General features: G+C 41.9%; 1 protein-coding gene across 1 annotated transcript in view; it reads right to left on the bottom strand.

The window, feature by feature from the left end:
- Positions 1 to 18718: 18718 nt before the first annotated feature.
- MTHFD1L (methylenetetrahydrofolate dehydrogenase (NADP+ dependent) 1 like) overlaps positions 18719 to 22150 on the bottom strand; it is a 112035-nt gene continuing 108603 nt past the window's right edge. Inside the window, exon 28 of the mRNA XM_035108760.2 lies at positions 18719 to 20375. The gene's annotated coding sequence lies outside the window, so the exon portion shown is untranslated. The remainder of the gene's footprint in view (positions 20376 to 22150) is intronic.

The following is a 22150-nucleotide window of genomic DNA, read 5'->3' as shown; positions in this document are numbered from 1 at the left end:
GAAGGAAGGAAGGAAGGAAGATTGCATTTAGGTAGAATTCAACACTAGGCTAATAAGATTGTTCTGTCAGCACAAGCTGACTCCTGCTATAGCTGAATTGAATCTGTCCCTCTTACATCTAAGACATGTAAGAAACACGGGGGGGGGGAATAGTGGAAGCATACTGCCTGGTGTGGAGGGTGGACCAATGATAGAACCTTTCAGTGGCAGTGCGCTCTCCCTCATTATGGGGAAATTTAAAAGCATTCATATTTACCCAGGCATTTGATGGTTAATAGACACTGTTCCTGACAGCGTAGAGATAAGTGGTTCAGATGTATTAAATGGATTAGAATGTTCTTAACTGTTTTAATAATTTTTTAAAAAAGTTTTATCATTGCATTGATATGTCTATTGTGTCAGACTCCTTTGGAGGGAGAGATATAAATCAAACAAACAAATCTGTAGCATATAAGGGTTAGACTATATGACCCTTGTTGTTCCTTACCAACTCTACAATTCTATAATTCTAAAACAGCTAAAGAGAAGCCCCACTGCTCCCTTTCAGAACTTGTCACAATTTCCGCCCAAGCCCTCCCCCTCAGGTGTGCGGGGTTTGTGACATCGTGAGAGGCCTACCTGGAACGGGTGCCACCCACCTGCTCGGGTTGGCCTATGATCCGCCACCTGGCCAGGTAGGACAAAGGACATCTGGTCAGGCAGGGGGTGGGGTGTGGTGGAGTTAAGGCCAAAGAAAGTAGGCTGAGCCTTGCGGTCAAGCCTCTTTGTTCTTTCTTCCCGCTAGAGTCAAATAACAGTCAAGATTCTTGAGACAGGTCCTCTGCTAGGTATCTGTGGAGTATGCAGATGATTAAGAGGTGAGAGACATTTTGTCAGCTTTTCCACAAGCCTTTTGGCTCCATGGGGGGTCATTTAACAACAAATCTGCTATGAAAGCAGATGTGTCTGGGAAGAGATTCTCCCACACTGAGCTGGAATTATTCAAGGTAGTAGACAGACCAATTTGCATTGACCTAACCAGTCAGAAACCTGGCTACTCTGTATGAGGATCCTGGAAACTGAATTTAAATGACAATCCCACCAAATTTGAGATCTCCATTTCAACAATACTGTACTTAAGAAGCATTTGCTATACAAGCTTAAAGAAAAGCACCAATTGTTCTAAATCTAGATACATTTTGGTTTTTTATTAGGTCTTACAAACAGAAGAATTTTGCTAAGCAAAACACACCTCTCTTCTTCTGCAACTTCCAAGAAACAGGTAAAAACAGCTACTTTAGCTGTTTGTTAGTCTACTTATATTGGTGTAATTTTTCACCAAGTCACACATTTCAAAGAAGTCTCATAAATCAAACATGTAGCTATACATACTGATCTTCTTTCCTCCTGTTAAACAAATATGGTAAACTATGCCCAGGTAACACATACTGTTGAGCAGTTATGCGACTACTTTAATAATGGATTTTCTGATACTTTGCACAAGAGTGCTTATTCTTCCTACATCTCAATGGCTGGTACTTTGCAAAAAAAAAAAAAATACATTGGAAATTGCATTCTGTCTATAGGAACATATTAATCATTTAGAGCTACAGCGTGGGAAGAGAGCTTTGCTTGATGTTTGACCTTCAAAGTAATTCTCCAGGATTACTTTATAGTGCTTTTTTCCTTTTTTTGTTAATTATGCAACTAGGGTCACCAAACGTTCATGCCACTTTACAGAGATGAAATTGAAACGTATTTGAATCTTGAATTAATGCTTTAATTATTTGGCATGTGCCTTTGGTAAGGAAAAGATGATTTCCAGAAGAGGAGCCAAATTGGACTCTTGCACCAAAAAGCAAGAGTCCTTAAAGCACCTAAAAGTTTAACAAGCTTCTTTGGACAGATGTTTTGGACTACAGCATCCATAAGCAATAACTTATTGGTCATGCTAGCCAGGCTATAGAGAAGAATCAGAAGTTTAAGCTGGTTGAAAGTTGTTGCATTGACAGCTTGGAGCAAAATTGTTTACATTTTTTACGGTTCTATTGCTGCAATTATATCCTCTGCATGGAGTCAACTTCTCTCCTCACCTGCACATGGCATGCATCAATCCTGTATGAACTCTTTAAGAAACCAGCCTCTAGATGAGTACAAAGATATGCTTACACTTAAATTGCCAATGAAGAAATATGCAGCTGTTTCGTTTTGGTCTGTAAAAATCAAAATCAGAAATCTCTTCTGAGCATCTACACCTTAGGAGAGAAGTATGCAGTAAAATTGCACTGATTTCCTCTGCTGTCATTCCACGGTTTGCTTTTTAAGAAATGTTGTGCCTTAATCTTGATAGAGGGAATTCTATCAAAATTTTGTGTGGGTTGACAGCCTGTTACACTGGAGATATAAAGCAAAATCATATGAGTGCAGTTATACTAGCAACACTGTCCCGGGATCCTTCCTGAAACCTATTCAGATGACTTCTTTGCCAAAGTATAGTGTATGCTATTTTTTGTGGGCATGTTAACAGATTTATTTTTGTTCGTTTGTTTACAAAAATCAGACCTTGTGGTTTTCTGCATTATTCCTAACTAGAAGCTGAAGTTTCAGATTTTCAAGTTGAATTAAACACAGCTTTCTCAGTCAGTAAAACACCAAGTGGCTCCTATTGTGTAATGAGAAAAATTGTTCTGGCAATTAAAATACCTATCCATATCAAATATATTCTTCTGAATTACATCTTTCAAAAACTGTTTCAAACCAGGATGGATTTATTTTAAACAATCTGCCAAAGTAACTTGTCTGGGAAATTCCAGATTCCTGGCTGCTGCTGAAGTTATGTAGTAAAACTGCACTGACATAAAAGTCCTTTGTAGAACTGCATTTGTTTCCTCAGTTAAGATAACTGATAGATTCATATTGCTTAAAACACATTTGTTTCTAGTCACTATAAGAACTAGATTTGGGAGGGGGTGCACTCTGCCCCCCTTCTACAATCTAGATCCTTCTCCCTAAAGATATATCTCTTTCACACAAATTGTGCATTTACATGCTGTGGTATCTTCCAGCACTTAATGTAACTAAAATGAAAGACATCTGGTATCAAGTGTGCCTGGAAATTAAAAATCTCTAAGCTGGAAACCTTCCCTGTGACTTCCACAGCTGGTCATAGCTGCTCAGTGGATGCAGAAAGGCACACAACAGATGTTTAAATGCACCCACATCTTATTATTAGTTTCTAGGGATAATCTCAGCCCTGTAGTCGGCCTTCTTTGTTAGGTGGGACATTTGGGGAGGGTGGGGGTGCAGAGCACGAGTTAACACCCCCCCCCAATATACTGGTGTAGAGGATGTCTATTCTGCCAACCTAGCAGTTCAAAAGCATACCAGTGAAGTAAATAAATAGGTACCGCTGCAGCGGAAAGGTAAACAAATGTTTCTGTGCACTCTGGTTTCCATCATGGTGTTCTGTTGCGCCAGAAGCAGTTAATCATGTTGGCTGATGCTGATGGGTGATGGGTTCAAAAGCATCTAGGGCATGGGTGTCAAACACAAGGCCCGGGGGCCTAATCCGGCCCGCCAGACCTTGTCATGTGGCCCGTGTAGCCGCCGCCGACATTAGCCGCTGACAGTCGTTCTGGAGCCTGCGATTGGCCGAGGGTCAAAACCGGGGGCGGGGCTGCAGGCGGAGGCCAGGGCGCTGGAGCTGCGCTGACGGCCTTGGCCAGGGAATTTCAATTTCGAATGAGGCTGAGGGAGGCAGTGGCACAGCGGCCAGACGGGGAAGTGAGATGCAGGAGGAGGAGGAGGAAGCCCGCCGAGGAGGTAGGAAAGTCCTACAGGCGCCGCCAGCAAAGTTGGTGCCGGGACGGAGCAGCGCTGGATTTTTTTTGGGCGGGCTTTGCTGTTGTCTCCAAGAGTGAGTGAGGCGGCACTGGGGAGCCGCCGCCCGCTGCTTCCCTTCCTCTCCTCGGCTGCATCTGGGGGTGGGCGAGCGAGCGGGCGAAAGGGACGCGGAGTGAGCCTGAGGGGGAAGTAGGCGAAGCGCAACAGCCGCTCTCTTGATGGAGCCGGGTTTCTCTTCCCTCTTCCCCCGTTTTCTCCTCATAGACACTCGGGAGGGTGCCTGGCTTTTGCTCTGCCCCCCACCTCCGAGCCGCCCTTTGGCTTCTCAGTTCCGGCGGAGCTGCTCCCCGGGGGGCAGCCGGGAGGGAGGCGGCGACGACGGCACGGGTTCCTGCTCTTCCCGCTCTGCTGCCGCCTCCTCTCAGCCCCTCGTGATGTAGAGCTCCAGATGGAGTCGCCTCGCGGTTTGAGTAGGTGGGAGGGGAATTTTTTTTGGGGGGGGGGAGGTTTTCAAGCCTCCTCTGCCTGCAGTCCCGGTAGGGAGAGGCGGCGGCGAAGACGACAACAGCGCGGGTGGGGGGAAGAGCAGCTCTGAGGCAAAGATGCACGTCCGCTGGGGCTGCCGCCGCCTTCCTCCTCGGGAAATCCGCTGCCCTCCCTCAGTGCGAGGGGAAGGGACTCTGGCGCTGAGGAGGGAGGATGCAAAAGCAAAGCAGGGAATTGGCGCTGCACCGCATGTTCCTGCCCCTCTCCAAAGCATGGGGTGGGTTGCAGCGTGTGGCATCCTGCCTAGCGGGGTTTGGGTGTGCGCAGGGTGGGAGAGGGAAGCCCTCTTTCCATCTGCAGGTTTTTAATCCCAGCAGTGGCTTTCTCCTTCCTGCAGAAGGTTTAGTTGAGCCCCCCCCCCCTGGAAGCCGTCGATCACCACCTTTTGTTCAAATTTCCCTCGTTTACATCCCCTCCCACACACACGCCACGACGCAGGAATGTGATCCGCGTGGGGGCGGGAATGAGCTTACATTATTACAAAAAATAGTAATAATTGAATACAGTGACAATGATTTATGATAATAAAGAGTGGACACATAGTCCTACAGACACAACCGGCCCTTTGAGGGTGACCAAACTGCTGATGCGGCCCCCGATGAATTTGAGTTTGACACCCCTGATCTAGGGGCTTCTCATCTAAGTTCTAAAGTGAATTGTCCTTCCTCACATCAACAAAGAAAAATAGTATGATGATGTAGCCAATCTTAATCTTACTTAGAGTAGATCCAATGAAAATGACAGACATGACCATAAATTTCAGTATGTCTCTCCTGAATAGAACTTGGTTGGATATAACCCAATCTTCAACATCAACAAAATCATACCTGCTGTAGACTATAAGGACCTACAGCATGTGACAATGTAAAAATACAACTGATTGGCTCCACGTACCTTCAGAAAGTCAAGCATCTAATGTTCATACAGAATCTATATCAAATAATTGACAGCTCTTACCCATCTAAACTAAATTATATATTTTACCAGTTTTTAAAATAAGGGTAACTATAAATACAACAACCTCTGACCCCCACCCCACCCCCTTTTTTAAATACAAAAAGCAGGCAATTAACAATAATATTATTTGGTATGCAACTATTTAGTGATCATGAAAACCTTTAGTAATCCCTTTAAACCAAATGGTAGACTCACAAGCCAATCACACTAACTGATCCTTTAGTTAGAGTGGAGGTTTATCTTTGGTAAATAGAGAAGTATAGGAGACACATTTAACACTAAGCATTTAACACTAAGGTGAGAAGGTCTGGGTTAGTGATGTAGGAATGCAACTGCTAGTAGAACACTCCTGAATGATCCTTGAAATGTAATGTTTTGGCTGAACGACTTATACAGAGATATACTGTGCTTGCTTAAGGCATTTTTCATTCATTTCATTGAGGATTGTACAGGAGAACCTTCTTGGGAATTGTGCCCTATGTGAGCCAAGAAATGAATCACATGAAAGCACCAGTGTGATAAACTATTGCAGGGAAGAGGCTTCAAGGATAAAAGGTGACATTTTGTTTGCCCCTTTGTAAACACACTGATCCTTTGTTTTTGCTGTGGCCTTGTCTGTTAAAGTAAAGGAATGCAAAAGAAAAGAAGTTACCATGCTGCAGTGTGGTACAGTATAACTATGGAACCAAAGGATACAACAACAAAAATTGTGCGGCTTTGCAGAACACATTTGTAAAACGTATTATGCAAAAGCAGCATTATCGCAAACTTGTTTACTGATGTAGATTTTGAGAGGATTCAAACTTTTCTCAGGCTTATGCTAAAGCTCTGGCGAGGAAAGCAAACAATAAGTAACATATTAAAAATAGTGACCTCTCTCTGCATTTTATTTTTGCATCCTTATTTTTTTCAGGCGAAGGGAAAGGCGCTTTGGTAGCCAGAGAAACCACACTGCGTATCACAGTTAGTGTTGCAAAGTAAACTTTGGCACAACCCTCTGGGTTAAAGGCAGTGTATAGCAGTAGCATCCTCAGTTGTATACCTGATACAGGGACTGTGCCTGGAGAACATTATAATGTATATTTCAAAGTCCTCTGGTCATGGAGCTATATGATATGGAACAGCAGCAGACAGTGCGGTAGCATGGGTGGGGCTGTATTGCTCTGGTTATCAAGAAAGAAAGGAGCTTGGCCTGGTCACAGGGGTCAGGAGAACATCCCCACCCATGCTAACCTGCCAGTCATTACTGATACAGGGTATACCAAAGCTTACTTTGGTATACCAAAGCTTACTTGGGACATAAAAAGCTTTAGTTGTTTTCTAAGTTTTCTGATTGAGATGCATTTCAAAGTTTTGCACAAATAAAAATTGGGAACCAAGTTCTAAAGAAGAGCATTTGATTTTGCTATTGAAGTAGATTGCTTAACTTTCGCTGGATCATTTCCACGGTTTCCATGGAATATTATACCCTTGTAACTTGTAATACGTGAAAAATAGTTTCAGATTTTAATATACTGTTTTTAGAATCTTTCTGTAGAATTTCCTGTCTCAAGTGGTGGTGGGGGGACATCCCAAACCAACAGCTGCTCAAAATTTATTTCTGAAGAAGGAAGACAGGCACGGTACACTCCCACTCCAGTGGGTCCTCATGCATGAATCTTGAAGCAACTGGCTCGAAAATACTGAGGTCTGTTGTACTCAAATCCAGATTCAAAGAGTAAAGAGTGAGCTGAGATAATTTAACAATATGAATCCTATATATATATATAGAGAGAGAGAGAGAGAAATAATTTTCCCCCATCTCCAATTAAAATTAAAACTGAACCAAAAATGGATTTCCATTTTTAAAGATTACTATGTGAAGTGCACCTTTTAAGTGATTGTTTGGGAAGACCTGTTCACATGGTGAAAATGCTCATTTGTTCAGAGGGGTTTCATTCTGGTTTGGCTTTGTGGCATTCTTACATAATCAAATCTGATTGAATACTTGGCAACATAAAGAGGTCTACTCAGAGTGAGGGCAATGCTTCCTGCCCACAAGCTGAATTGGGTTTTTGACATTGTGATGCAGCCAAATCTTTTTAGTTGCATAGTTGCATGACAGTGCAACATAATCAGCATGCTACAAGGTGACGGCCCGAGAATCATAGAGTTGGAAGAGACCACAAGGGCCATCCAGTCCAACCCCCTGCCAAGCAGGAAACACCATCAAAGCATTCTTGACATATGGCTGTCAAGCCTCTGCTTAAAGACCTCCAAAGAAGTAGACTCCTCCACACTTCTTGGCAGCAAATTCCACTGTTGAACAGCTCTTACTGTCAGGAAGTTCTTCCTAATGTTTAGGTGGAATCTTCTTTCTTGTAGTTTGAATCCATTGCTCCATGTCTGCTTCTCTGGAGCAGCAGAAAACCTTTCACCCTCCTCTATATGACCCTCCTTTTATATATTTGAACATGGCTATCATATCACCCCTTAACCTTCTCTTCTCCAGGCTAAACATACCCAGCTCCCTAAGCCGTTCCTCATAAGGCATTGTTTCCAAACCTTTGACCATTTTGGTTGCCCTCCTCTGGACACGTTCCAGCTTGTCAGTATCCTTCTTGAACTGTGGTGCCCAGAACTGGACACAGTACTCCAGGTGAGGTCTGACCAGAGCAGAATACAGTGGTACTATTACTTCCCTTGATCTAGATCAGTGTTTTTCAACCTTTTTTGGGCAAAGGCACACTTCTTTCATGAAACAAATCACGAGGCACACCACCATTAGAAAATGTTAAAAAAATTAACTCTGTGCCTATATTGACTATATATAAAGTAATTTTCCCACAGCACACCAGGCAACATCTCGCGGCACACTAGTGTGCCGCGGAACAGTGGTTGAAAAACACTGATCTAGATACTATACTCCTATTGATGCAGCCCAGAATTGCATTGGCTTTTTTAGCTGCTGCATCACACTGTTGACTCATGTCAAGTTTGTGGTCTACCAGGACTCCTAGATCCTTTTCACATGTACTGCTCTCAACATAGCTGCCAAGTTATCCCTTTTTAAAGGGATTTTCCCTTAAGCTGAATAGGCTTCCTCGCGAGAAAAGGGAAAACTTGGCAGCTATGTGCTCTCAAGCCAGGTGCCTCCCATCCTGTATTTGTGCCTTTCATTATTATTATTTTTTGCCCAAGTGTAGTACTTTACATTTCTCCTTGTTAAAATTCATCTTCTTGCTTTGGTGGAGAATACACCAATGCTGCAGATTAGGGAAGGAAGCAACTCTGAATGAAAAAGCCAAGTGAGGTATTTTTTGATATACTTCTCAAGTTCCCAATGTTTCCCTTTTAATTCTTGTACAGCAATTTCCCAAACTTAGGTACCCAGCTGTTTTTGGACTACAATTACCACCATCCCTGACCACTGGTCCTGCTAGCTAGGGATGATGGGAGTTGTAGTCCAAAAACATTTGGAGATCCAGGTTTGAAAAACCCGTTGTAGAGGAAAATTTGGCACAACCATATTAATAACTGCTGATCTATGTCAAAATATTATTTGGCTGTGACGAAGTAAGGCAAAATACACATCAGAGCAGTATTTTTTATCAGGAACAACCAAGATGTAACAAAACAGAAAGCAAGCTAGAATTCTTCATAATCCTAGATGTTAAACAAAACATTGGGGGAGCACAAGCTGGCATGATAAAGTCACATCTGTAGAAACTATCATAAGGTGAATTCCAAGAACTGTGGTGCAGGCTTCGTAAGATTACCCTCTGCTAGGTACTAAACAAATTTTCCTGGCTGACCCTCACCCCTATTTAAGAAAACGTTGTTGTTTGGACTTGTCTGTTGCAGATAAGCAAAAGCTGATTACAGATAACATTCCTCATCAAAAAACTGTTCCCCCTTAAAAACTGTTTTATCTTCAATAGGCTTGCATAGACCTATATTACTCTCTGCTAAGGCGAGGAATTTGCAGTCTTTATTGATCTGAAAGCTAGCAGGTAAAGAAAAAGAAAGAGGTCTCCCAAGAGCACAGGATAGCTGCTACATATTGAAGGTCTTTTGACCAATAGCTCTGTACAGTCATACCTCGTTTTGCGGCCAGGATCCGTTCCGGAGCCCCATCTGCTAGCCGAAAAGGACACAGGGCAAAGCACCATGTCTGCGCAAAAAAACCGGTGTGCACCAGCAGTCTGGGCTGCATGTTCCTCCGCCACTCAGAAGGCTGTGCCTTTCTGTTCTGATCTGGGGGGGGGGGTTAAAGGGGGTATTGCATTGGTGATCCTGTAGTGCTTTGGGCTGCACTGTGCAAGTAGACAGCACAGATCACCCAGAGGGAAAGTGGGCCATGGGGGTGGTGGTTCTCCTTCATTACCCCTCAACTCTCTCACCAAAGCAAGTCCTCCTTTGGTTCCTTCCTCCACCAACGCCGCACCTCTGCGCCTTGCGACCTCCTCCTCTGCACACGGATTTCCACAAGGCACTTCTGCAATGCCCCCAGTGCTGCCTTTGGATTGCAATTTCCTGCTTCTCTGGGAAGCAGAGCCCGACCCCAGGTCATTGCCCACTGGAGGACTGAGGTCCCCCTCCCTCTTTGCAACCCTTACCCCTGCCCCACCTTTCCCTGCAACTGCTTGCAGCATCCCCAGTTAATGTGCTTTCCACACCTTCTTTGAGTGTCTTCTTTCTTTCTTCTTTGGTGATCACTTGTAGCCGAGTAAGATTGTCTTCCATGAACACAATCTTAACGATGAGTCCATAAGTGACTGTGGAGGCCAATACTGGATCCACACTTCCTTCCACTGTGGAGCCATAGGTTTCTGGGCAGGAGTTGATCATGGTGAGGGTTTGCCAAACGTGCCTTCTTCTTAGCTCGTTTCTCCCTTTCGACCTGAGTTCAAGCATCTTCAAAGTCCACAACACCTTTGGTAAAGGCTGTTTTCCAATTGGAGAGCTCACAGGCCAGTGTTTCCCAATTGCCAGTGTTTATACTACATTTTTTAAAGATTTGCCTTCAGAGAGTCTTTAAACCTTTTTTGTTGACCACCAGCATTACGCTTTCCATTTTTAAGTTTGGAATAGAGTACAGTGGTACCTCAGTTTACAAACACAATTGGTTCCGGAAGTCTGTACTTAACCTGAAGCGTACTTAACCTGAAGCGAACTTTCCCATTGAAAGTAATGGAAAGTGGATTAATCCATTCCAGACGGTCCGTGGAGTACTTAAACTGAAGCGTTCATAAACTGAAGCGAACGTTCCCACTGAAAGTAATGTAAAGTGGATTAATCCGTTCCAGACCTGAAGCGTACTTAACCCGAGGTATGAGTGTAATTGGTTCCGGGAGTCCGTACTTAACCTGAAGCGTACTTAACCTGAAGCGAACTTTCCAATTGAAAGTAATGGAAAGTGGATTAATCTGTTCCAGACAGGTCCGCGGAGTACTTAAACTGAAAGTACTCAAACCGAGGCGTACTTAAACCGAGGTATGACTGTAGTTGCTTTGGAGTCCTGTGCTCAGTGGGGCTTGCTGAGGATTCCCCCACCACCACCACCACCACCATACATCCCGGTGTTATGTTTTAGCACTGCAGCTGCTCTGGGGAGACTGAGGGGAGGGTTTAAAGGTGGGGGGAGGAGCACATTCCCCAGATGGAAAAGAGCTGGAAACGCCTGCCATCTCCCTCCCTGCTCCCCTCACTCAGGAGGCTTTTTGGCTGCTCACAGCACCACTCCCTCATCCCTAGCGCTTTTTCAAACAGCTTGTTTTCCCATATTTGAACCATTTTATGTTCTCATCTCTTCTTTTTCTGCTCTTTTAGAGGTGGCAGCTATTTTCTGACTGGTGCCCCTGGCACCTTCTCAGAATTCCCAAAATGTTCCCCAAAACTAGGATGACAGGTAAAGGCCAACCCAGTTTGGAAAAAAAAGCTCTACCAGAAGACACTAGGAATTAAATGGCTTACCGGTTCTTAGTGCAGATTTCAGTAATGACATTGAAGCTTTGTAATTTTTGACTGCTCATCTGCTTAGTGCTCTATATACATTGGGGGGGGGGGTTCCAAAGGACCCTGGATTTTTTTTAAAAATTACTTGACAATACTTCTTTTCTCTCAGCTAAAAGCATCATAAAATTTTATTTATCTATTCAATACATAAATAATAAAATGCACATCTTTCATTTTCAATTTCATACTCAGATCTTCCAGTTATTTCCGTTTGGGCATGCTTTCTTGGTAACGTATAAATAAAGAGTGGAGATCTCTAAAACTATAGGTTGCTTCACATACGGCATTTTCCTACATGGGGACAGACTAGTAAGAAATTGCTGAACTGTGGTAACTGAAAAGCAAACACAGACTTGTCCCTTCAGCTTCCTCAAACAATGTTGTTGTTTAAGCAGGTCACGTACTGCACATATTTGATTATTTTTTAGCTTTAAGAGTTGGATTTTTTATGCTGCAGGTTGCTGAACAAAAGCACAGATGGGAGTTCATTAATGATATTTTCTAGAAACAATTATAATCTCTATAACTATTTTCCATAATTGCTTAATCAACTGGAATACAAACCAGTTTTGCTGGACAAATATAATTTATACTACGCCTCTGTTCAAAAGCATTTTTCTCAAGTTTAAAAAGACATTTCACATAGAAATGTCAAATACGCATTTCAAATACGTGATTATATGTGAATTTAAAAGAAAAAGCTTTGATGGAGAATGTTACCAGACCCCACGGAAATATCTTGCTCTTTTGATTTCAATCACATTTTGGTTTAAGTTTAAGATGGACCACATTAAGATTCCAGTCTTAATAAATATTAAGAAATTTAATGAGACTTACTTCCAAATAAATGTGCACAGGGCAGACTTAGCCAATCATCCACCTTTTTGTTTTGTTTTTTTATTATTTGACACATCTAAAAATAACCTCCTACATTGGGCTGAGTCAGTCCAGGGAAGCTTACTACAGTGGTACCTCAGTTTTCGAACAGCTTAGTTGATTATTGCTTTCATTTTGTGGATCAATGGTCTTGTTAGATAGTAAAATTCATGTAAAATTGCTGTTTTAGGGGTTGTTTTTAAAAGTCTGCAACGGATTAATCTATTTTGCATTACTTTCTATGGGAAAGTGCGCCTTGGTTTTGGAATGCTTTGGTTTTGGAACGGACTTCCGGAACGGATTAAGTTTGAGAACCAAGGGATCACTGTATGCATAATTATTTCAATTTTCTCCAAATAAATACCTGGCCTTTTTCCCAGGAAAACACTTAGGCATTCAGTATTCAGAACTCAGGGTTGCCATCCAGTTAGTTTTTAACTAGCAGCATCAGATATTCTACAATAAACATTCTTTAGCTTTACATTTTTTTGTAATGGAACTGTGACCATCTTAAACAATAAAGATTGTAAATAGATTTTTGTGAAGATAAAAGTTGGACAAAGGCCCCTAAGGTTGGATAAAAATGTGTGCTCATGTAATAAACAAATACATGAAATATGTGCAAACTCAGAGGCACCAATACAGCTCTAGTAAGCTGTGTTGGACACAAATAGTGGTTTCAGATAGTGATTCAAATGCATGAACACTAGCATCTATAACAGACATCCCCAAACTTCGGCCCTCCAGATGTTTTGGACTACAATTCCCATCATGCCTGACCACTGGTCCTGTTAGCTAGGGATCATGGGAATTGTAGGCCAAAACATCTGGAGGGCCGCAGTTTAGGGATGCCTGATCTATAACATTCAACCAAGTCCTGAAGAGTATCATGTCATGCAAGCATCTGCATATATACAATTTTCATTTGTTGCACACTCCTCTTGCTGGATCAGGGAGAAACAGCTGCAACCTCAGTGATACAACACAGAATCTTGCAGCTATAAACCATTAGCAAGTAAACATCTGATTTTGATTTCTATATATGAGTGAAAACAGAATGTATGGATTACATTTATTAATACAGTAATCTAACTTTCTGTGGGAAAAGTTATGACCTGTTCTTATTTACTACCAAATTGGTGGGGAAATGTGAGTTAAGTTAAATTTACAGTTGAAGCCATTTATCCATTAGTCAGTGATTAATTGGTTGATCTGTTGATTACACATTAAGTATACAGTTGTAATTAATCAGCAAAGGCCATCTGAACTCTCCTGCTGCCACTGCTGTTACCTGAGTCTAAGGCCGATTCTCTGAAGGAATAATGCAAAGCGCACAGTATTATATTAGCAGAGGAGCTCTTAATATACAGGAAATAATTTTTACCCTGGGAGGCAGACTGCTTTACAGTTATATATAGAACAGAGAACAAAAGAGCTGGTTCGCTTTTTGTCCTATCTTTTAGAATGTTTGAGAAGAAAGGTCATCTTATGTATCAGTTACTGATTAAGAAATAGGAAGCAGCAAGCAAGAATATATGGGCAATAAAATGGGAAGCACAATTCAATGTAAGCAAGTGGAAAAAGATGCATATTGGTGCAAAAAATCCTAATTTCACATATGTACTCATGATGTCTGAACCGGCAATGACAGACCAGGAAAGTGACCAGGAAAGAGTCAATGAATAAGTTGACCCAGTGTATGGCAGCTGTGAAAATGATGTACCAAGCTAGATGGGGTCTTTAGGAAAGGGCTTAAAAATAAAACTATCATTTTCATAGTGTCATTATACAAATCCGTGGTATAGCCACCTTTGAAATGCTGTGTAGAGTTTTGGTTACCACACGTCCCAAAGTTATTGTAGAGCTGAAAAAATGATCAGAAAAAGGCAACCAAAGTGATCAAGGGGGTGGAAGAATGCCCCTATGAGGAAAGGTTACAGGTTTTGTGTTTTCTTTAGTTTTGATGAAAAGTGAGTAAGAGGAGACCCGATAAAGGTGTTTAAAATGCACAGTGTTGAGTAGTGTCTCTAGGCAATGAAAGGTCTTCCTCCCAGAGCTTGAGAAAGAGAACTGTCATTGTCTAGGAGAGGTTGTCGATCTCTGATGATGCATTGAACTGTTTTAACTTGGGAGCTGTATGTGATTACTAGTGGTGTTCTGTTATTTTCTTTTTGTGGGTCTGTCTTGCAGCAAGTTCTCTCTGGGTATCAGTCTGGCTCTGTTGATCTGTTGTTTAACTTCATCAGGCAGATATTTTAGTTCTGAAAAGGTTTGCTGTAGATCTCTTAGGTGAGAGTCTCTGTCTGTAGAGTTGGAATGTAGGCCAGGCGCTATGTTACAGCTGCATCTGTTCCAACTCTACAGACAGAGACTCTATGAGCTTTCAAAATTTGCTGTTAACTTTTCATTGATTTCTCTGCCTCTCTCAGGTACTATGTGTGTTAATTGGTTGGCTTTCTGGTAACTGATGAGTCAATCTAGATTTTTAAACAAAAGACTTAGGAGGTGTGATAAATACTTAGGAGAATTGTGTTATTTATTCAATCAAATTAAATCCCTCCTTCCTCCTGAAAGAGCTGTAGTGATTTAAAATAAGTTACTAGCTTTGTGGTGCTTCCTAAAGAATTGCAAAGAAAAAATCAAATTCACACACACAAAGAATTTAACTTTATTTCATATTAATCAACTACTAAGCAAAATATAAGCTCAGCTACAGCTATCTGTGAACAAACAATTTATCATTTTTTGTTGGTTTTGCATTAATGACAGCTGCAGGCTTCTGGCTTAGCTTCAAGGTTTCTGCAGAGACATAGAGAATGACCCATGTGTAAATGTACTGTATCTGACAAATGCCAGTGTCTGGTTCAAGAAGAAAGAGAAACATTTGGAGATACATATAAGCAGCCAACCATTTGTAAATTGGGGCTGGAACACATTTATGCAACTGGACTGGTGTTTAAATTAAGTAGGGAGAGATTAATTGAATATCTTGAGCTTCTGAAGGGACGTGGGTGGCGCTGTGGGTTAAACCACAGAGCCTAGGGCTTGCCAATCAGAAGGTCGGCGGTTCAAATCCCTGTGACGGGGTGAGCTCCCGTTGCTCGGTCCCAGCTCCTGCCAACCTAGCAGTTCGAAAGCACCTCAAAGTGCAAGTACAGCAGGAAGGTAAACGGCGTTTCCGTGTGCTGCTCTGGTTCACCAGAAGCGGCTTTGTCATGCTGGCCACAAGACCTGGAAGCTGTACGCCAGCTCCCTCGGCCAATAACGCGAGATGAGCGCCGCAACCCCAGAGTCGGTCATGACTGGACCTAATGGTCAGGGGTCCCTTTACCTTTTCACTGAGCTTCTGAAGTCAGACTTACAGCTTTCTAAGATTCAGAAGACTGATTCATTGCAAAACCAGATTTGACAGATACTTGCATGTAGGATCCAGTCATGCTGTTGTGTCCACAGAAAATCTTCCACTAGGACCAGGTAAAATGAGTGGAAAGCTTACTATATGATATTAGTGGCTTGAGCTGGCCAGTTCTCTCTCTACTCCAACACCCTCCCCCCACTTCTGCCTGTACCATCTCAGTATGTCATACATTCTGGTGGACATTTTGGTGGGGCGTTTATGCAATTTTTAATTTTATTCAAGCATTTGGTACACTGCTTTTCATCAAGAAAAAGATTGCAACCACTCCTATATCCACCCTCCTTATCCTACCGTACTGTATATTAATTTTATGCACCTGTGTACTCCTCTGTGAGTTAGGGAAGGACAGGCTCTGGCGGATTGGGCGGTTGGATGGAGCCTTGTATTTCTCTTTCCAGTAATTCCTGTAGCCAAGCTGCTGCCAAGCCTATTACTCTGATTTCCTTTGTACCACATCAGTGAGGCCAAGAGGGGGGCATCTTGTCATCTGGGCAGCCCAGGACCTCCATACACATTGCCCAGGCTTGCACCCCGGGAGGCGCAGCGGTTTGACTTCACTCTCAGATCTAATGATCCCTATCCCAGAGTTAACAACTGCTATATTAGGATCTTTTTTGTTTAGGGGAGTTGATCTGTACAGAGATGGTCTACTTCAGTGGTTCCAAAGCCTTTTTCTTCATGAACCACTTGAAAATTGCCGAGAATCTTGATGGACCATTCAATGATTTTTCTGCTTGTTGTAGCAATTGTAATGAACTTAGATGCTGTGTGCGTGTGTATCCATCCTATAAATTGTATTCATGAACATTTTGTTCTATGCTCATATTGCACACGATTCCATTTCCCCATGCTTTTTAACCCTCAGAGTGATTCCTCTTTTGCCAAGCCCTTTATTGTTTGACAGCTTGTGCAAGTTAACGTCTTCCAAATGTCCTTTAAACTTTTTGAATGAAAAGGTTTACTTTGGGAATAAATATTTGAACTTTTGCATGAAAAACACTCCAGCAAATGTACATTAACTCACACACATTATAATGTGTATATATAATGCACTGCAGTTTGGATTACTGATCTGGGAGTTGCAATTTTGACCACACTTGTAGAAATATTTGACTGTAACTGATTTGTTACATAAACAAATTGGTTGCAAACCAACAATGTACAATTACCCAGCTACACCCCAACAGCCATTTTCTTGTCACCAAATGTTTCTAAATGGATAGTCTGCTTTTCCACTTTATGTTGCCTATCATTCAGCTTATTTTTCTAAAAGGTGGGGAGGGGAGCACACATATCCAGGAGAAAGAGCTGTCAGCCATGCAACAAAGATACAGTGGTACCTCGGTTTATGAACACAATTGGTTCCGGAAGTCTGTTCATAAACTGAAGCGTTCATAAACTGAAGCAAACTTTCCCATTTAAAGTAAAGGAAAGTGGATTAATCCGTTCCAGACGGGTCCGCGGAGTACTCAACCTGAAGCGTACTTAACCTGAAGCATGGGTGTAATTGGTTCTGGAAGTCTGTTCATAAACTGAAGCGTTCATAAACTGAAGCGAACTTTCCCATTGAAAGTAATGGAAAGTGAATTAATCCGTTCCAGATGGGTCCGCGGCGTTCGTAAACCGAAAATTCGTAAACCGAGGTGTTCATAAACCGAGGTTCCACTGTACTGCAGTAAATATCTGGAAATCAAGGATAGTGTTTGGACCAGTGCATCAAGCTGTGCTGGTACCTTACACTGGTACTCCAAATTGGTTTAATTCTTAATGCATTCTGTTTATGAAACCTTGAGAATTTTAGTTTTGTAGGATGTTTAAATCCAAACTCTAGAGCCTCTTAGGATAAACAAGTGGTTTGCCTCACCCCTTTTAATCCACCAACTCCCACCAAGTTTGCAAAAGCATTTATTGTGACATTTATACCCCACCTTTCCTCAGAGCTTAAGGTGGTGTACATGGTTCCCCCCTCATTTTATCTTTACAACAACTCTGTAAGGTAGGTTAGATTATGAGACAGCAACTGCCCTAAGGATACCCAGTGAGCTTCATGAGAGAGTTGCAGATTTGAGCACTTGTCTCCTGCCAAACTAGCAGTTTGAAAGCACCTCAAAGTGCAAGTAGATAAATAGGTACCACTACAGCAGGAAGGTAAACGGTGTTTCTGTGTGCTGCTCTGGTTTGCCAGAAGCGGCTTTGTCATGCTGGCCACATGACCTGGAAGCTGTATGCCGGCTCCCTCGGCCAATAAAGCGAGATGAGCGCCGCAACCCCAGAGTCAGTCACGACTGGACCTAATGGTCAGGGGTCCCTTTACCTTTACCTTCTAAGTGAAATTCAACTCTCAACCACCACGCCACATTGCCTTATAATAAAATGCTCCTCAAACCACAAGTAAAAAAATTAAGATTTCAACACTTTAGACAAGGCAATGAGAAGCCTTGGAATTGCTCTTGGGTGGAACAGCAGAGGTGAAAAAGGATGGAATATGGTCTGATAGGTTCAAGAATCTCACACAGACAAGGGAGAAACAAGTTCTCCAAAAAGTGCCAGTTTGAACCCAATTGGCACTTTTTGAGCAAGTGTTTTTCCTACATCTTAGCTGCTGTCACAGTGCTTTACTTCTGTTGCTTTCCTTCCAAAAGCTTTGCATACAGCCTCATTGTAAACAGGAGTTTTATTATTTTCTTCAAGCAGATTTAAACTTGGATGCCGTTAATCCTGCTCTGTAGCTCTTACAGCTCATAGTTCTCCGAAGGAACAGGTGAAGATTTAGTAGACTATCTTGACAGGGTTGTGCATTCTGCTATTAACATGCTTTCACCATCCTAGGTGTTCCCCTCAAATCATCAAGTAGATTTGCCTACCACATCCTTGACAGCATGAAATTTATCTGAAGGTAGAACCAGTTTCTTATAATGTGTGACCAGTAGACAAATCAATTAGCACCTTTTATTATTAAGTCTCTCTGCTCCACCCAGTTCTGTATTACAGGGTTCTAGAAAATGAACCATATTTATCTTCAAAAGCGTCACACTGTTCTAACAAAATCATATAATTGACAAAATGAATGGACATCCAGTATCCAGAAACTCAGTGATGCAATTTTTGAGGATTAAAATTGAGTTTATTTTCAGGCACTTGTCATATGTTTACCAGATTTCAGACAATTGTGTGGGATGGATTGCTGAATGAAAGGAAGACTGCGGTGCCTGCCTGGAGTTAATGCAATCAAACTGTTTTCAATATGCAATAGATGTTGGAAGGGAAATACTGTGCATGCTATCACTCACACCAATAATAATCATGAAAAATGATTTTGAGAAACATTCCCAAATTATCTGTCAAAATAGTGTGTTCTGTTAACAACCTGTCAGTATAAACTTCATGTCAATGCAATTTAGATTTAGGGCTCCAGATTTGTAACATCCAAACTAAGGTATCATGGTATTTTAATCCAGTGCTAGATGTCTGCTCTTGCAAGGAGGCTTCCCAAGCCTTCCTTTTCACTGCAGCTTCCTAAGCACATCACCAAGGAAAGACCTAGGATGTGCTGCAATAGGATGGGAGAACTTAAAATCTGATTGAGGTAGCTTGCAAAAGCTACAGTACTTTTGCAAGCTCTCATTCTCCAATTCTTCCCTCTACTGCACTGACTTCTTGCACTTTCCAGTCCCCCCCAAGTGTCCCTGGTTCCTCAAGAGAGGGTTTTTGTGGGGGGGGCACAGTAGGAAAGAGAGAATGAGTGGTACCCTTGCATATATGCTGTTCTACTTACAGAGCACTGGATACTTGACTGACAGTGCCAACTGCTGACTAGAAGCAGCAGCAAATACATCATCCAATAGACAATAGTATTTTGGTTCCTCCTGTTAACCTAACACTATAACGCAGTACGTACAGTTATGTTAAAGTACTATCCAAAAAAGGGCAAAGCTTCTTTCAGAAACCCAATACTGTACTGAACCTATGTACATTTTTTAGAAGTGAGAGTTGCAGGCTTACACATAAAGATTTACTTCTATTGGCTGTAAAAAGAAAGAAAGCTTGTTGGCATTTGGTATATTGAGGACAGTACAAAGCAGTAAGCCAGAAACTTGAACTCATTTCCAAAGAGCAATAACAGTGAGATACATGAAGTTATGAACATTTCACAGCTGTTTGGCCACATGGGAAAACAACAACACTTATTTTCAATTTATATAAAATTCCTGGGCTATTTTATGAAATGAGAGATCCTGCATTTGAAATCCTAGCTTCCCCCAACCCCAGTAGGTAACACTGAAAGGTAGCGCAGACATTCCCAGATAATTTTGCTTGGTGCTACAGCTGTTGAATTCAAGAAGCTGCAGTATATACCCCATAAAATGCATTAAACTGCATCAGACAGCATTATTCTTTTAATGTTGATTTTCTAGGCTGACCCAAGTGAGGTAAAGCATCTTAACAAGTGAATCGAAATCTTTAAAAGTGGAAAAGGTATTTCTGTATCATTTCCCCCTACCTACACTCACTAGTTAGAATGCAGGCAATATCATGTCTTGAAAAACATTCCTTAACACTGCCACTTTACAATAAATTAGTACTGTTTTGTTTTGTTTATTTAAAAAGTTCTTGCTTTGGTTTTTTATTACAGAAAGGTTTCAAGAAATATTATATTTATTTGCTTTGGTGTATTCTAATATTGTTGCAGAGATACATGATAGGCATTCTTCAAATTCATGCTTGTCCTACTCCAGGAAAACATGGAAGCTGCAGAAGTCTGAAAAATAGAAAAAAAGTTAAGTATTTAAAGAATTCCTTTTTTCATTGTTTGAAGAAACGTCTTTTTTTTTGTTCTCTCTCAAAAAAGGATATAAGACTGCAAATTATCTGTAACATTACTGTGCTTGAATTATTTTGCCTGGAGGGTAAGTAAAGCAAAACACTTAACTGTTCTACATGGTGTAGTGTACTTTCTCCTAATATAGACAGATCCCTAATGTATTATCCCACAGGGCTGTGTATGTTAGAGCAGTGAAGAAAAAAATATTCTCATCTTTCAGATTTATGTCAGTGCAGCTACTCCAATCTCATACACGGAATAATTTGTGAATGCCTTTTTCTCAATTAGAATAATTAATTAAACTATTACCAGTGCTAATTATTATTACCAGCATTATTACCAGCTAAGGTCCAATTCTACATATATATTTTTCCTGCACCATAAATTCCTGTACCCCGAGTAGAGACCAGAATACTCCACATCACTGATCCTTGGAATTTGAGGTTCTGTTATGTGAGTGTGGCCAGAAATAAAGGGTATGCAGCAGCTCACTGCAGCCAACATGCTGCTACCCTGCAGGCCAGGGTGGAGATTTTTTTCACCTGAGAACTGTATTCATTCATGGGAAAGTGGTTGGGGGCCATATGCAGTGGGTAGTGACAAAGCCTGAAGTAGGTGAGACTAAAGCCCATTCACACACCCTGTTTCCTTTCGTAGCTTAGCTACCTTGCTGTGTGCTGAGAAAGGAGCACAGTGAAGAAGTGTAGAAGGGAAGAGATCACCAAGCGAGCATCTCTCTCCATTGTGAGCCTGCTGCAGATCAAGTAAGGAGGAGGTGAGGGAGAAGGGATATGGCTTGGGGAAAATGGAAGAGGCTCGATTAGGAGACCCGTGGAGCAGAGGTTCCCCATTTCAGCTGTAGGCCATGAAAATTGTGTTTTTCCCCCCCTGGCAATTCTGCGCATAGTGTCCGCGGTTTGTTTTATCAGATATAGATGCATTAGCTATCATTTTGTAACTTCAAGGCTTGAAAATAGTACTGCACTCTGAGGAGGTGCCTATTATGATGGTCTGCAAGCTTCAGATTGGTGCAGATAATCACACGCTGATCCTTTATTTTGTGGGGGAAGGAGAAATGGTGAAAGCACCCATGTTTCTAGCATTACCTTCTGGGTTTATGATCAAAGTGCTGATTAATGTCCTAGTTGCTGTTGGGAGTGACTGCCTCTTCTCTAACATCCCACTGGTATCTCTTAAACCTGGTGCTTGCTGTAGTCTTAATTTGAGTATGCTGCTTGCATAATACACCCATACCCATAAGCAAGGACAAGTGCATTATACTCCACTCCCACCCTGCACCACTCCCTGTCACCTTCCACAAGTTGGAAGGCCAAGTCTAAAATGAGGGCTGGGTATGTGTGTGCTCCTTTGACATGGAGGCATGTATAGGCCAGCAGCATGTCTGAATAGGGCTTACCTGTACGCTGAGTTTATGACCACAATGTCTGTAGAGATGTGGTCTGAACAGTGGCTCTATAGTTGTAGAATTCCCTTCCTCCTGAGTTAATCAAAGTCCAAGCATATTTCAGGAATGTAGGACCGGGTGATCCCAAGTAGCTGAGATCTTAATAACCGCTTTCCAAACACTCTAGCACTTTGTGTGCAATTCAGAGTACTGTAATTAAAATCAATGGTTGTTTTGCAATTGACTTTAATAGGATGCGACTACATCCTTGGAGTCGTCTTAAAATAATCCACGGTCCATTTGCAAG

Source organism: Zootoca vivipara, chromosome 3 (assembly GCF_963506605.1).
Source record: "Zootoca vivipara chromosome 3, rZooViv1.1, whole genome shotgun sequence".
Classification (NCBI taxonomy): Eukaryota; Metazoa; Chordata; class Lepidosauria; order Squamata; family Lacertidae; genus Zootoca; species Zootoca vivipara.
Note: the sequence above shows the minus strand (reverse complement) of the source record. Positions and strands in the feature narration are given on the sequence as shown.